We start from the raw sequence: 6000 nt of genomic DNA on the forward strand, positions 1-6000 counted from the left end.
TCGCCGTCCCGGTGTCACTCTGCAGTGCAACGTCCCCGCGCTCACTCCCCCGGTGTCACTCTGCAGTGAAACGTCCCCGCGCTCGCCGCCCCGGTGTCACTCTGCAGTGAAACGTCCCCGCGCTCCCCGCCCCCGGTGTCACTCTGCAGTGTAACGTAACCGCGCTCGCCGCCCCGGTGTCACTCTGCAGTGTAACGTCCCCACGCTCGCCGCCCCGGAGTCACTCTGCAGTGTAACGTCCCCGCGCTCGCTTCCCCGGTGTCACTCTGCAGTGTAACGTCCCCAGCGCTCGCCACCCCGGTGTCACTCTGCAGTGTAACGTCCCCACGCTCGCTGCCCCGGTGTCACTCTGCAGTGTAACGTCCCCGCGCTCACCGCCCCGGTGTCACTCTGCAGTGTAACGTCCCCAAGCTTGCTGCCCCGGTGTCACTCTGCAGTGAAACGTCCCCGCGCTCGCCGCCTCGGTTTCACTCTGCAGTGTAACGTCCCCGCGCTCGCCCCCCCGGTGTCACTCTGCAGTGTAACGTCCCCGCGCTCGCCGCCCCGGTGTCACTCTGCAGTGAAACGTCCCTGCGCTCGCTGCCCCGGTGTCACTCTGCAGTGTAACGTCCCCGCGCTCGCTGCCCCCAATGTCACTCTGCAGTGTAACGTCCCCACGCTCGTCGCCCCGGTGTCACTCTGCAGTGTAACGTCCCGGCGCTCGCCACCCCGGTGTCACTCTGCAGTGTAACGTCCCCGCGCTCGCCGCCCCGGTATCACTCTGCAGTGTAACGTTCCCGCGCTCGCTGCCCCCGGTGTCACTCTGCAGTGCAACGTCCCTGCGCTCGCCGCCCCGGTGTCACTCTGCAGTGTAACGTCCCCGCACTCGCTGCCTCGGTGTCACTCTGCAGTGTAACGTCCCCGCACTCGCTGCCCCCGGTGTCACTCTGCAGTGTAACGTCCCCGCACTCGCTGCCCCCGGTGTCACTCTGCAGTGTAACGTCCCCGCACTCGCTGCCTCGGTGTCACTCTGCAGTGTAACGTCCCCGCACTCGCAGCCTCGGTGTCACTCTGCAGTGTAACGTCCCCGCACTCGCTGCCCCCGGTGTCACTCTGCAGTGTAACGTCCCCGCACTCGCTGCCCCCGGTGTCACTCTGCAGTGTAACATCCCTGCGCTCGCTGCCCCGGTGTCACTCTGCAGTGTAAAGTCCCCGCACTCGCCGCCCCGGTGTCACTCTGCAGTGTAACATCCCCACGCTTGCCGCCCCGGTGTCACTCTGCAGTGTAACGTCCCCGCGCTCGCCGCCCCGGTGTCACTCTGCAGTGTAACGTCCCCGCGCTCGCTGCCCCGGTGTCACTCTGCAGTGTAACGTCCCCGCGCTCGCTGCCCCGGTGTCACTCTGCAGTGTAACGTCCCTGCGCTCGCTGCCCCGGTGTCACTCTGCAGTGTAACGTCCCCGCGCTCGCTGCCCCCGGTGTCACTCTGCAGTGTAACGTCCCCGCGCTCGCTGCCCCCGGTGTCACTCTGCAGTGAAACGTCCCCGCGCTCGCCGCCTCGGTGTCACTCTGCAGTGTAACGTCCCCGCGCTCGCTGCCCCGGTGTCACTCTGCAGTGTAACATCCCTGCGCTCACCGCCCCGGTGTCACTCTGCAGTGCAACGTCCCTGCGCTCGCTGCCCCGGTGTCACTCTGCAGTGTAACGTCCCTGCGCTCGCTGCCCCGGTGTCACTCTGCAGTGCAACGTCCCTGCGCTCGCTGCCCCGGTGTCACTCTGCAGTGCAACATCCCGGCGCTCGCTGCCCCGGTGTCACTCTGCAGTGTAACGTCCCCGCGCTCGCTGCCCCGGTGTCACTCTGCAGTGCAACGTCCCCGCGCTCGCCGCCCCGGTGTCACTCTGCAGTGCAACGTCCCTGCGCTCGCTGCCCCGGTGTCACTCTGCAGTGTAACGTCCCCGCGCTCGCCGCCCCTGTGTCACTCTGCAGTGAAACGTCCCCGCGCTCGCTACCCGGGTGTCACTCTGCAGTGTAACGTCCCCGCGCTCGCTGCCCCGGTGTCACTCTGCAGTGTAACGTCCCCGTACTCGCTGTCCCGGTGTCACTCTGCAGTGTAACGTCCCCGCGCTCGCTGCCCCCAATGTCACTCTGCAGTGTAACGTCCCCACGCTCGCCGCCCCAGTGTCACTCTGCAGTGTAACGTCCCTGCGCTCGCCGCCCCGGTGTCACTCTGCAGTGTAACGTCCCCGCGCTCGCCGCCCCGGTATCACTCTGCAGTGTAACGTTCCCGCGCTCGCTGCCCCCGGTGTCACTCTGCAGTGTAACGTCCCCGCACTCGCCGCCCCGGTGTCACTCTGCAGTGTAACGTCCCCGCGTTTGCTGCCCCCGGTGTCACTCTGCAGTGTAACGTCCCTGTGCTCTCTGCCCCGGTGTCACTCTGCAGTGAATCGTCCAAGAGCTCGCTCCCCCGGTGTCACTCTGCAGTGTAACGTCCCCGCGCTCGCCGCCCCGGTGTCACTCTGCAGTGTAACGTCCCCGCGCTCACTGCCCCCGGTGTCACTCTGAAGTGTAACGTCCCCACGCTCGCTGCCCCGGTGTCACTCTGCAGTGTAACATCCCCGCGCTCACTGCCCCGGTGTCACTCTGCAGTGTAACGTCCCCGCGCTCGCCGCCCCTGGTGTCACTCTGCAGTGTAACGTCCCCGCGCTCACTGCCCCGGTGTCACTCTGCAGTGTAACGTCCCCGCGCTCGCTGCCCCTGTGTCACTCTGCAGTGTAACGTCCCTGCGCTCGCTGCCCCGGTGTCACTCTGCAGTGTAACGTCCCCGCGCTCGCTGCCCCTGTGTCACTCTGCAGTGTAACGTCCCTGCGCTCGCTGCCCCGGTGTCACTCTGCAGTGTAAAGTCCCCGCGCTCGCTGCCCCGGTGTCACTCTGCAGTGTAACGTCCCCGCGCTCGCTGCCCCGGTGTCACTCTGCAGTGTAACGTCCCCGTGCTCGCTGTCCCGGTGTCACTCTGCAGTGTAACGTCCCCGCGCTCGCCGCCCCGGTGTCACTCTGCAGTGTAACGTCCCCGCGCTCGCTGTCCCGGTGTCACTCTGCAGTGAAACGTCCCCGCGCTCGCCGCCTCGGTGTCACTCTGCAGTGTAACGTCCCCGCGCTCGCTGCCCCGGTGTCACTCTGCAGTGTAACGTCCCTGCGCTCACCGCCCCGGTGTCACTCTGCAGTGCAACGTCCCTGCGCTCGCTGCCCCGGTGTCACTCTGCAGTGCAACGTCCCTGCGCTCGCTGCCCCAGTGTCACTCTGCAGTGCAACGTCCCTGCGCTCGCTGCCCCGGTGTCACTCTGCAGTGTAATGTCCCCGCGCTCGCTGCCCCGGTGTAACTCTGCAGTGTAACGTCCCCGCGCTCGCTGCCCCGGTGTCACTCTGCAGTGCAACGTCCCCGCGCTCGCCGCCCCGGTGTCACTCTGCAGTGCAACGTCCCCGCGCTCGCCGCCCCGGTGTCACTCTGCAGTGTAACGTCCCCGCGCTCGCCGCCCCGGTGTCACTCTGCAGTGTAACGTCCCCGCGCTCGCCGCCCCGGTGTCACTCTGCAGTGTAACGTCCCTGCGCTCGCTGCCCCGGTGTCACTCTGCAGTGCAACGTCCCTGCGCTCGCTGCACCGGTGTCACTCTGCAGTGTAACGTCCCCGCGCTCGCTGCCCCGGTGTCACTCTGCAGTGTAACGTCCCCACGCTCACTGCCCCGGTGTCACTCTGCAGTGTAACGTCCCTGCGCTCGCTGCCCCGGTGTCACTCTGCAGTGAAACGTCCCCGCGCTCGCCGCCTCGGTGTCACTCTGCAGTGTAACGTCCCCGCGCTCGCTGCCCCGGTGTCACTCTGCAGTGTAACGTCCCTGCGCTCACCGCCCCGGTGTCACTCTGCAGTGCAACGTCCCTGCGCTCGCTGCCCCGGTGTCACTCTGCAGTGCAACGTCCCTGCGCTCGCTGCCCCAGTGTCACTCTGCAGTGCAACGTCCCTGCGCTCGCTGCCCCGGTGTCACTCTGCAGTGTAACGTCCCCGCGCTCGCTGCCCCGGTGTAACTCTGCAGTGTAACGTCCCCGCGCTCGCTGCCCCGGTGTCACTCTGCAGTGCAACGTCCCCGTGCTCGCCGCCCCGGTGTCACTCTGCAGTGCAACGTCCCCGCGCTCGCTGCCCCGGTGTCACTCTGCAGTGTAACGTCCCCGCGCTCGCCGCCCCGGTGTCACTCTGCAGTGTAACGTCCCCGCGCTCGCCGCCCCGGTGTCACTCTGCAGTGCAACGTCCCTGCGCTCGCTGCCCCGGTGTCACTCTGCAGTGCAACGTCCCTGCGCTCGCTGCACCGGTGTCACTCTGCAGTGTAACGTCCCCGCGCTCGCTGCCCCGGTGTCACTCTGCAGTGTAACGTCCCCACGCTCACTGCCCCGGTGTCACTCTGCAGTGTAACGTCCCTGCGCTCGCTGCCCCGGTGTCACTCTGCAGTGTAACGTCCCCGCGCTCGCTGCCCCCGGTGTCACTCTGCAGTGTAACGTCCCCGCGCTCGCTGCCCCCGGTGTCACTCTGCAGTGAAACGTCCCCGCGCTCGCCGCCTCGGTGTCACTCTGCAGTGTAACGTCCCCGCGCTCGCTGCCCCGGTGTCACTCTGCAGTGTAACATCCCTGCGCTCACCGCCCCGGTGTCACTCTGCAGTGCAACGTCCCTGCGCTCGCTGCCCCGGTGTCACTCTGCAGTGTAACGTCCCTGCGCTCGCTGCCCCGGTGTCACTCTGCAGTGCAACGTCCCCGCGCTCGCCGCCCCGGTGTCACTCTGCAGTGTAACGTCCCCGCGCTCGCCGCCCCGGTATCACTCTGCAGTGTAACGTTCCCGCGCTCGCTGCCCCCGGTGTCACTCTGCAGTGTAACGTCCCCGCACTCGCCGCCCCGGTGTCACTCTGCAGTGTAACGTCCCCGCGTTTGCTGCCCCCGGTGTCACTCTGCAGTGTAACGTCCCTGTGCTCTCTGCCCCGGTGTCACTCTGCAGTGAATCGTCCAAGAGCTCGCTCCCCCGGTGTCACTCTGCAGTGTAACGTCCCCGCGCTCGCCGCCCCGGTGTCACTCTGCAGTGTAACGTCCCCGCGCTCGCCGCCCCGGTGTCACTCTGCAGTGTAACGTCCCTGCGCTCGCTGCCCCGGTGTCACTCTGCAGTGCAACGTCCCTGCGCTCGCTGCACCGGTGTCACTCTGCAGTGTAACGTCCCCGCGCTCGCTGCCCCGGTGTCACTCTGCAGTGTAACGTCCCCACGCTCACTGCCCCGGTGTCACTCTGCAGTGTAACGTCCCTGCGCTCGCTGCCCCGGTGTCACTCTGCAGTGAAACGTCCCCGCGCTCGCCGCCTCGGTGTCACTCTGCAGTGTAACGTCCCCGCGCTCGCTGCCCCGGTGTCACTCTGCAGTGTAACGTCCCTGCGCTCACCGCCCCGGTGTCACTCTGCAGTGCAACGTCCCTGCGCTCGCTGCCCCGGTGTCACTCTGCAGTGCAACGTCCCTGCGCTCGCTGCCCCAGTGTCACTCTGCAGTGCAACGTCCCTGCGCTCGCTGCCCCGGTGTCACTCTGCAGTGTAACGTCCCCGCGCTCGCTGCCCCGGTGTAACTCTGCAGTGTAACGTCCCCGCGCTCGCTGCCCCGGTGTCACTCTGCAGTGCAACGTCCCCGTGCTCGCCGCCCCGGTGTCACTCTGCAGTGCAACGTCCCCGCGCTCGCTGCCCCGGTGTCACTCTGCAGTGTAACGTCCCCGCGCTCGCCGCCCCGGTGTCACTCTGCAGTGTAACGTCCCCGCGCTCGCCGCCCCGGTGTCACTCTGCAGTGTAACGTCCCTGCGCTCGCTGCCCCGGTGTCACTCTGCAGTGCAACGTCCCTGCGCTCGCTGCACCGGTGTCACTCTGCAGTGTAACGTCCCCGCGCTCGCTGCCCCGGTGTCACTCTGCAGTGTAACGTCCCCACGCTCACTGCCCCGGTGTCACTCTGCAGTGTAACGTCCC

This window comes from Pelodiscus sinensis, chromosome 30 (assembly GCF_052426305.1).
Source record: "Pelodiscus sinensis isolate ZL-2025 chromosome 30, ASM5242630v1, whole genome shotgun sequence".
Lineage (NCBI taxonomy): Eukaryota > Metazoa > Chordata > Testudines > Trionychidae > Pelodiscus > Pelodiscus sinensis.